At 39.0% G+C, this 10,817-nt stretch overlaps 1 non-coding gene across 1 annotated transcript; it reads left to right on the forward strand.

Moving 5' to 3' along the window:
* Window positions 1-9,666: 9,666 nt before the first annotated feature.
* On the forward strand, window positions 9,667-9,773 carry LOC112510596. The gene has a single exon (XR_003068974.1). It is a non-coding gene; the product is annotated as a small nucleolar RNA R71 (small nucleolar RNA).
* Window positions 9,774-10,817: the final 1,044 nt, after the last annotated feature.

The raw sequence follows: 10,817 nt of genomic DNA on the forward strand, positions 1-10,817 counted from the left end.
TATATATTATAATATATTTTTTAGAGAAGGAATTAACTTTTTAAAAGTGTAACTAAAGATAATTTTTAGAGAAGATTTTGAGTTTTGTGTATCTAAATATCATATTTAGAGAAGATTTCGTAACCGTAACTAATTAGAACTTTTAGAGAAGGTTTTTTAAAAGTGTCACTAAAGCCAATATATTTAGAGAAGTTTTTCCATTATCTTCTCTAAAAGTATCTTTTAGTAACTCTTACAAACCGTTACAAATACTTGAAAAGTGTCACTAATATATATACTTTTAGAGAAGCTTTAAATAAAAAGTTGACTAACCTTCAGAGAAGTTTTAAAAGTGTATCTAAAGCCTCAATTAAGCGTCTCTAAAGGATAACAAAAACACACTCTCCGAAAACCCTCTCTAAAACCTTCACCTACCGTCACATAGAGAAGGTCTTTGACAAAATTGAAAAGCTTATCTAAAAGCTTTAGAGAAGCTTTTAAGACTTTTAAGTACAAAACAAAAGCTTCTCTGAAGGTCATTTTTCTTGTAGTGTTTCGTTCGGTTTGAAAATCTCACATTTCCGTCTCACACTCAAGCTATAAAAGCTTAGCTACTCATAACGGAAAGTAAAAAATAAATGACGGAAAATAAAGACATAAACGTAAATTGCGTAAAGTAAATAACGAGAAAATAAATGACGGAAATGTAAATTACAAGTATGTAAATTGTGGAAATTAAATAACGGAATGTAAATGACAATAATCGTAAAGGAACGTAAAATAAAAGACGACAATATAAATGCAGAAAAAGATGAAGAACTCAAAAGATTAATAAAGATCACCCTTGGAGAGGGTTTACGATACAAGCTAATGTTTTTAATGGAGCAAATGGGATACAATGGATGAAAGATGGATTGATGGATGATCAAAAAGGGAACTCAAAGCCCTTCTTTTATACACAAAAGAGGGCACTAAAAGACAAAAAATAAAATACTTGGAGGCTAAGCTTCCTAAAGTTAAGTTACAAAGTAATAAAAGAGTAACTAAAAAGTACAATAGCCTAACCAAAGTTTTAGCAACAGATTTTAAATCAAAAAATCAGCTTCTACAGCTGTCTTCCATTAGTCAAAAAGTTAGCGTCTTAACCATTAAACCCTCCAAAAAGCTGCACATGAATCAGATCGACGCTGCACCAATGTTGTAGCATCCTGCTATTTTCACAAAAATTATCTATTAGCATCTTCTAAGAGTACCAACAAGTTAACCACAACATTTAGCTTCATAATAACAAATGTATAAAGAAATAAATAAAAATGACTCATAGTGGGAATGAAAAGAAATTATTCTAACTAATAAGACGTAAAACGAGTGCTTTATGTGTTAAATTCTCAACGCATATCATACCCCCAAACTTAAACTATTGCTTGCCCCCAAGCAACCAAAAGACAAATATAAAGACTCAATGTAAACAAAAATGCATGATCAAGGCATTAAGTGCCTTCCCAAAGAGAATTATAGCAACATGATGTTCATAGCCTTTCATAAATCTAAGATGAGTCACTTAAAACCAAGTTCTTTGTGTGAACCATAGGCTAGCATTCTCTTTTCTTTGTTAAGTTCAAACACAATCACCATTTTAGGATCAATAGGGCTTAAAGGGTTTTCTCTCATTGGTGTATCTTTTCTCTCATAGCCTTTTTTCTTATATACTCCACATATAATTTTTTTCAAAATTTTGGGCAATTTGGCCTCTTTTGCTTGGAGTTTTGCACATAATCCCTATGGGACTTTTGTTGTGCCTTTTCATAACATTTTATAGAACACATAGCCCCTATGGGACTTTTGTTGTGTTTTCAACACCCTTTTGTGATAAGGAGTCAATTTAGAGCTTCGCTCTTTTGTATTGACTTTATGTCCTTATGTAAACTCCTCCCCCAAACTTAAATTTGACAATGTCCTCATTGGTGTTTTATGGGGTAAATAGTGTTTAAAGGGTGCAAGTGGCTAATATGAGCATAGAAAAGATGGCCTATCTCATTTCCTAATGGTGATAGTGTGATCAAAGTGTTTTCCCAAARAGGGTTTTGCTAGTTCTAGCAAAAACAAAGTACCATGATTAAATGACAAGCAATCACTAAAATTATTTGGGCTATGATCTCATGTGTTAACAACCCTCACCTGAAATGACCATGCATAAAAATAAGACTACAAAGTATAAAAACTATTCCTGACTCAAAAAAACTATATGAAGCTAAAGTAGGGTGGTAGAACTTGTCCTACTCCAAAGGAGTAGGCTGTGCACTTTGGGCAGCCACGGATGCAATCTCTGCCTTCAGTCTTTCGTTCTCCATCTTGTACCGATTCAGCTATTTCTGCAGCCTCTTGATTTTGTCTGCAACCCCGTTCTCCAAGTCTTCTTTTAGCTTTTCAAACCTCTTTATCATCTTCTTTTCACTTTTCTTCAAACTATCCGTCAAATCAGCTTGCATGCTCTCTAACTTCTCCACCATTTCAGCCCATTGGTCTATCAGTTAGTCCATTATACTACCATTTTGTGCCAAACGTTCCTCCATAGTCCTGGTCATACCAGGTAACTCCCTTCCTCTTTCTTAGTCTAGATACAGCCTTCATGTCAATGATCCACTTCTCCTCACATTCTTTAATCACTAGGTCATCAGTGTATTGGGGAACACCCGCTTGCATAAGCAACTTATAAATCAAGCCCGGGAAAAACAGTTTCCCTTGTCTCCTTTTTGAACAATAAAGTATGGCCTTTTCTATGATTTCCCTCATATTAAGTGTTTTACCCATTACCACACAATACAATAAAATGATTCTCTCAACCGAAATAGAACTGTCATGAGTGGTTGGGTTGAGAGAATGTCTAATGAAGTTCATCCACATATTAACATCGGGTGTTAAGTTCGAAGCCCTATAAGTCCGTAACAGGTAGTTACTATGGACATCCCAACCAGCCCCGGGCTTCCCAAGTTCCCTACCAATTTCCTCAAGTCTGGCTTGTGAAGCCGATTGAGACAGAATCTCAAAATCAATTTCGACCGGGGGTGAAAGGCCTAAAAGCTTGTTAATAGCCTTGGCCGAGATACTCACCCGAACACCCCAGACCTTAATCTCTGTAGTGCTAAACACACAAGCTTCTGCGTAAAACTCCCTAATCAAAGACAAGTTGAAAGAGTTTTTTACCTCGCATAGTACTTGCCAGCCTTGCCTGTTGATCACATCCTGGATAAAACTGAGTTCTTCAATACTTCTTCTATCGAACCCCTTATCTGTTAATACTTTCTTGTTTTTCACCTTTGCAAACTTCAACTATGCTACTTCAGTACTAAACCCATTAAACGGTTGTTGTGGCCTAGGAATGGGTTTAGCCCTTAACATTCTGTGTGTGGCTCTCACCCGAGAAGGATCAGCTATTTCATCAAGCCTTGCCGTAGCCTTTCGGGATAACTTTCTAGGCACAAAGGTTGTGTGCCTCAACTGGAAAGAAGGTGGAGTGCGTCTTGGTCTCTTTTTAAGAGGCTGAACATCCACAGCCTTTGATCTGGTTGCAAAGATTCTTCCCAAACCCTTTTTTTTCTAGTAGGAATTGGTGTTAAATTTCTTACACCAGCCTCTAAATCAACCTCAATGTTTGGGGAATCAATGGCTTCTTCCCCAAGTGTCACTGTGTTCATGCTCAATATGTTCATCCCCACCAATGTAAGGGATAGAATTGGCCAAAACAGTCGGCTCAGGCATTTGTGTGCAAGGGTGATCATACCAAGTTAGAAAGTACATTCGTGATGGATTTAACACAGTGGATGGTGAGTGCGGTTGTACAAAACTTTCATCCTCAGAAGAATCGAATGTCGTTAATCCCTCGAGAGACAGATTAGTGCTCGAATTTTGACTTACCTCAACACCTGATTTAGGGTTAGCAATCATCGGTGGCGATGATGGTGGTGGAATGGTGGTCTCGGCTGCCGTAGGTGGTGGAGATGGAAGGGCGATGTCGAAAGGTGGAGGAGACGATGCACAATCAGTCTAGGGCGACGGAGGAGACGGTGGTCGCCGCGTCGTTCATCTAGCACGCGGAGGCGAGTCGGCGATCAATGGCGTGATTATCCGAGGTCTAGGAGGCGATGGTGACGCGGGAGGAGACGTCGAGGGGCAGTTAGCGACAAGATCAATCATTTTGGGCTTCCCTATTCGTCGTGAAGCAGAGGTACATGCTCACCGGCGGTTACTTCATCGGACCGGTTAAGGTGGGTCACGAATAGATGCCCTCTTCATACGGGCCATTATTGCACAGTGAGGAGAAGAGAGTGGAGTATGGTAACAGTTATCTGAGTGAGAGTGGTTTTAATGAGAGTGGGTTTGGTGTAAGTCTTAGAAGTGGAGAGGTGATGGCTCGAAGAGACAGCCGGCGGGTGATGCGGATGAGACAGCCGACGATGGTAAGTGTCAAAGGTGGTTATGGGGAAGATGAAAGGTCATCTCTCCATTAAGTCTCTTTCTAATCAACATGCATTTGACAGTTAAGGAAATGTCAAAATTGGTTATCAAGAGGTTAAACATTTAATGTGATGGAGTGGGTTAATGGGAGAGACAAATTTTGAGAAAAGAGGCTGACAAAGACTGCTGGAATGCAGTGCTGATGTCACTTGTACCTTCACTGACTTCCTTACAAAGATGCTGCCAATCTTCACATGTGAACATATGAATGTCGTAGCATTGGCAGAGCATCAACTTCCCATAATAATCCCTTTGAAAGTAACCTACACAAGCTCAAACTAATAAAACATAACTGATCTAAAACTTGAATATAAAGAGGAAAAATATGTACAAACAACCCTGGACTTGAAAAAGTCCAAATACACCTTCCTTTCCTAAGGTATGGCCCAATTCTCAGAGCAATGCTCTGAGAATGCTACAGTATCATGAAATATCTTAACTTGTTGTCCATTTACTTTAAACACAGTGTTGTCTTCCGGGTTAATAAGGTCAACCACTCCATAAGAGTAGACTTTGTAAATGACAAACGGTCCAGACCACCTAGACTTGAGCTTTCCCAGGAATAGTTTCAACCTAGAGTTAAACAAGAGGACTTTTTATCCTTCTTTCAACTCCCGGTGTTGGATTCTTTTATCATGTCATTTCTTTGTTTTTTCTTTATAAAGTTTGGCATTCTCATAAGACATTTGTCTTTGTTCCTCCATTTCACGCAGTTGTAACTTTCTTTTCTTTCCGGCTTCATCCAAAGACATATTGAGCTTTTTGATTGCCCAATATGCTTTGTGCTCAAGTTCTAAAGGCAGGTGGCAGGCTTTTCCATAGACTAGCTTATATGGAGACATACCAATTGGTGTTTTGAAAGCGGTTCTGTATGCCCATAAAGCATCGTCTAATTTAAATGCCTAGTCCTTTCTATTTTGTTTGACCACTTTTTCCAAAATGCTTTTAATTTCTCTATTAGAGAGCTCTACCAAACCATTAGTTTGTGGGTGATAAGCCGTGGCAATTCTATGGTTAACATCGTATTTTTCAAGAACTCCTTTTAACAAATTTTTCACAAAGTGAGTACCTTCTTCACTAATTAGTGCCCTTGGGGTACTAAACTGTGTGAAATTTTGTTTTTGGAGGAACTTAACCACAGTTTTTGCGTCATTTGACACACATGCCATGGCTTCCACCCATTTGGATACGTAGTCAACAACCACAAGTATGTATTGGCAATTATTTGATGGAGGGAAAGGACCCATGAAGTCTATTCCCCAAACATCAAATAATTCAACTTCAAGTATCCCATTTAATGGCATTTCATTTCTTTTGAAAATGGAGCCACTTCTTTGACATTCGTTGCACCTCTGTGCAAAATTGTGGGAATCTTTAAAAATGGTTGGCCAATAAAAACCAGACTGTAGAACCTTGGTTGCAGTCCTTTGGCCTCCAAAACGGCCTCCATATGGTGCATGATGGCAATGTTACAGGATTGCTGGCACTTCAGATTCAGGCACGCATCTTCTTAAAGTCTGATTTGCACCAAGTCTAAACAAAAACGGCTCATCCCACAAATAAGATTTATCATCATGAAAGAATTTTTTCAACATGTGGCCTGTGTAATCAGAAGGTTTTATTCCATAGGCTAAGAAATTTGCTAAATCCGCAAACCATGGTGTTTTTGGTTGGTCAATTATGAGGATTCTTTCATTCGGAAAAGTATCACTAATGTCCATTCCTCCTATCTCAGGCTCTTCCAACCTAGACAAATGATCCGCTACTTGATTCTCTACTCCCTTTCTATCAAGTATTTCTAGGTCAAATTCTTGCAATAAAAGCACCCATCTTATAAACCTCGGTTTTGCATCTTTCTTTGAGATCAAGTACTTGATGGATGCGTGATCGGTATGCACAATTACCTTTGTTCCTATCAAGTAGGACCTAAATCTCTCAAAAGCAAAAACAATGGCCAATAATTCCTTCTCTGTTGTGGTGTAATTAATTTGTACCTCATTCAAAATCTTACTTGCATAATAAATTGGATGAAACACCTTTTCCTTCCTTTGTCCTAACACAGCACCTACCGCCCAATCACTCGCGTCACACATGATCTCAAAAGGTTTGTTCCAGTCAGGGGCAGCTACCACTGGTGCGGTAACCAAAGCTTTTGTCAAAGTTTTGAATGCATTTTTGCACTCATCATTAAAATTGAATTTTTGGTCATGTTGTAAGAGTAGACAGAGAGGTTTTGAAATTTTTGAAAAATCTTTTATAAACCTTCTATAAAATCCGGCTTGACCCAAAAAGCTTCTAATTCCCTTAACAGTGGTATGTTTGGGTAGTTTTTCAATTACTTCGAGCTTTGCTTTATCTACCTCAACCCCTCTTTTAGAAATTAAGTGTCCAAGAACAATCCCTTCCTTGACCATGAAATGACCTTTTCTCCCAATTGAGGACCAAGTCTGTTTCCTCACACATTTTCAAGCTCTTTTTCAAATTATTTAAGCAATTATCAAAAGATGAACCATATACAGAAAAATCATCCATAAATATTTCAATGGATTTTTCAAGCATATCAGAAAATATGGACATCATACACCTTTGAAAGGTGGCAGGAGCATTAYAVARTCCAAATGGCATTCTTCTGAAAGCAAAGGTGCCATAAGGACAAGTAAAGGTGGTTTTCTCTTGGTCTTCGGGAGAAATGGCTATTTCATTGTACCCTGAATAACCATCCAAGAAACAATAGTACTCTTTGCCGGCTAACCTATCCAACATTTGGTCAATGAAAGATAGTGGGAAATGGTCTTTTTGGGTAGCCTTTTTTAGTCTCCTATAGTCCATGCATATTCTCCAACCAAATACAACTCTAGTGGGGATAAGTTCATTTTTATCATTTGTGATGACTGTGAACCCTCCCTTTTTTGGAACACACTGGACTGGGCTAACCCAAGAACTACTGACTATCGGGAAAATAATTTCGGCATCTAACCATTTTAAAATTTCCTTTCTGACTACCTCTTTCATGACAGGATTTAGCCTTCTTTGAGGTTCTATGGAAGTTAAATTATTATCTTCTAGGATGATCTTATGTTGACAAATAGAGGAACTAATCCCCTGAAGGTCAGCAATGGTCTATCCTAAGGCCTTTTTGTGCAATTTCAACATGTCCACAAGTTTCTTTTCTTGATGCAATTCTAGGGTAGATGAAATGATGACAGGCAATTTGTCTTCTTCTCCTAATTCCTCTATTTCCTCTTTTATTTCCTCATCATACTCTCCTTCCAACTTAAGGCTTTTCTGAATTTCTTCTTCCAAACACATCTCCACTATCTCAGATATTCTTGAACACTCTTCCAAGTAATCAGGGTACTTTAGAGAGTTGAAGACATTAAATTGACTTTTTGGTCTTGGAGTCTCATAGTCAACTCTCCTTTTTGGACGTCTATTAAAGTTCTTCCGGTGGCTAGAAATGGTCTTCCTAAAATAATAGGAATGTCCTTATTTGCCTCAAAATCTAGAATGATAAAGTCTGTCGGAAATATGAACTTGTCAACTTGTACCAATACATCTTCAATTTTCCCTTAGGATATGCTATGGACTTGTTGGCCAATTGAAGTGTGACTGTGGTCGGGCTAGCCTCTCCTATGCCTAAGGTGTTGAAAACAGACAAGGGCATAAGGTTGATACTAGCTCCTAAGTCACTTAGGGCTTTCCCTACCTCCTTCCCTCATATAGAACAAGGAATGGTAAAACTCCCTGGATCTTTTAGCTTAGGGGGTATGCTATTGGTCAAAAGTGCACTACATCCTTCGTAAGGGTTACAGTCTCATATTCAGTCAACTTCTTCTTCTTGCTTAGGATGTCCTTCAGAAACTTGGCATAACTAGGCATTTGCTCAATTGCCTCAACAAGCGGGATGTTGATGTGCAATTCTTTAAACACATCCAAAAATTTCTTAAAGTGCAATTCCTCTTTTTGATTCCTCAACCTTTGGAGGTAAGGAACATAAGGAGGGACTGGTTTTATTACATTCTTACTTGGATGAGTTGAGCAAGACGGGTCTTGAATGCCTTGGGTTTTTGTGGTGCCCTTTGGAGGTTCAGACGAAATTTTAGCATCAAGCTTAGGGGTCTCTAAAACCTCAGTCTCTTTTGACTTCTTTAGAGCATCCTCATGAAAGAGTAATGGAAAGTCTGATCTAAGGGGGACAGAAGTGGTGGTCTTGGATGCCTGCTTCTCTAAGGGTAGGACCGGTCTTTCATTGGCAGGAACCAACGCTGTAGCATCAGTCTTGCCAAAGTTGGTGCACTATCTTTGGGCACTTTTTCTTTCAACTCCTTCCCACTCCTAAGGGTTACTACTTTCACGTGTTCCTTACCTAGGTCTCTAGAGACCTCTATATTACTGGGCAAGGTACCAAGGGCTCGATTGTTTTGGTTAAGCGTAAGTTGACTGACTTGAGTCTCTAAATTCTTGATGGCCGCACTTTGTTGATTTATCAAAGCTTGATTTCGTGCATGTGCATGTTCAAAGAGTCCTTTAATCATTGCTTCCAAAGAAGATGATTCTGACTATGTGGGAGGTTTATTCTGAAAAGGTGGTTGGGAATTCTGAAAACTTTGTTGGTGAGTCTGTGAGTTAGAACTGTTTCCATGATGTTGTTGGAAATTAGAAGTTCCTTGTTGTTTATGGACTGGTGGGTTTAAACTGGGACTGTTTCAAGAAAAGTTCGGATGTTGCCTCCAACTGGCATTATATGTGTTGGAATAGGGATTAGCTCGGTTATGAACATAGTTTACTGATTCAGAATTGTGAGGACAGTGGTCATATGAGTGTTCCCCGCCACAGCACACACATTGTACAGATAGGACTGTTGGGACAGGTGTATTAGCAGCTTGCTGTCCTCCCTGACCGGAAGTTAAATTTTTCAACATGTTGGTCATGGAGGTAAGCTGAGATGTTAATGCAATATATGCATCTACATCATGTATCCCGATAGTCTTTTTCTGTGACTGAGCACGTGGGTCGGCCCAATGCCCATTGTTTGCTTAAATCTTTTCTAGAATTTCATATCCTTCATTATAGGTCATAGCTGTAAAGGCTCCGCCCGCAGTCGCATCGAGCATTTGTTTTGCCATGGGATTTAACCCATTGTAAAACGTCTCGAGTTGAATACAGTACGAAATGCCATGGTGTGGGCATTTCCTCAACAGCTCTTTAAACCTTTCCCATGCGTCAGGAACTGCCTCATCGTCCATTTGTTTAAAAAGACAGATTTCGTTCCTGGACTTAGCGTTCCTTGTTGGTGGGAAATAGTTTCGCAAAAAAAATTCCGCCATGTTACTCCATGACGGCACTGAACCCGTTGTTAATGAGATAAACCATGCTTTTGCCCGATCCCTCAATGAAAATGGAAATAAAGTGAGTCTTAGAGCGTCATTTGACACTCCCGGGATTAGGAAAGCATCAGTGATTTCCATAAAAGATTTTAAGTGCGAATGTGGGTCCTCCGAAGGTAATCCGGCAAATTGGCCATTTGTTTGCAACATGTGAAACATTATCGATTTTAGTTCGAAATGGAGAGCGGTCATATGTGGTCTAACTATCCCGGAATTTAATTGCTCAAAATCCGGAATAGCATAATCCATGATCCTCCCATTTTTGGAATTTTCCAAATTAATGATGTTCGGAGTTTGTGCTCTTTGGTGGTCATTAGGTTCCGATTCCGTGTCCAAATTATTATCATTACCATTATGTGGATGTCCTTGTTGAAAGTTCGGGAATGGTGGAATTGGTTCAAAACCCGGCGGTTGGTTTTCCAAATGCGGTATTTCGGAATAATTGGGGGAGGTAACGCCATGTTCGGAGGGAGTAGAGCGAAAAATGCTCTTTGAGCCCTCCTCCGATGGTGAAACGTTCTCTTAATATCGGGATCAAATTCGAAAAATTCCCCGCGTTGTGACCGTGGCATACACCACTTTTAAAAACGATTCCGATGGTACTAGAAAAATCAAATCTTTTAATTTACTCAAAATAAAACTTTAGCAAAGCAATCCCCGGCAGCGGCGCCAAAAACTTGGTCGGTTATATTTCACACCTTTACATTAATGAAATTGGGCCACAAAGCAAGTATACAATACGGCCCAACGTCGTCTTTCCAAGTAATAAAGTGGTACAAGTACCAAATTATCGTCCATAGAGATTGTAGCCAAAGTTAAATTAGAGTCCAATGAAAGAGATGATTTCAGATGACGATTTTGAAAACTTTTGTTTGATTGTAAGGTGAATTAAAACAGAATACAGAATATATAAAAGAAGCAAGGGTGTAAGACTTA

The sequence above is a fragment of the Cynara cardunculus genome (assembly GCF_001531365.2).
Source record: "Cynara cardunculus var. scolymus isolate 2C chromosome LG 3, CcrdV1, whole genome shotgun sequence".
Taxonomy (NCBI): Eukaryota; Viridiplantae; Streptophyta; class Magnoliopsida; order Asterales; family Asteraceae; genus Cynara; species Cynara cardunculus.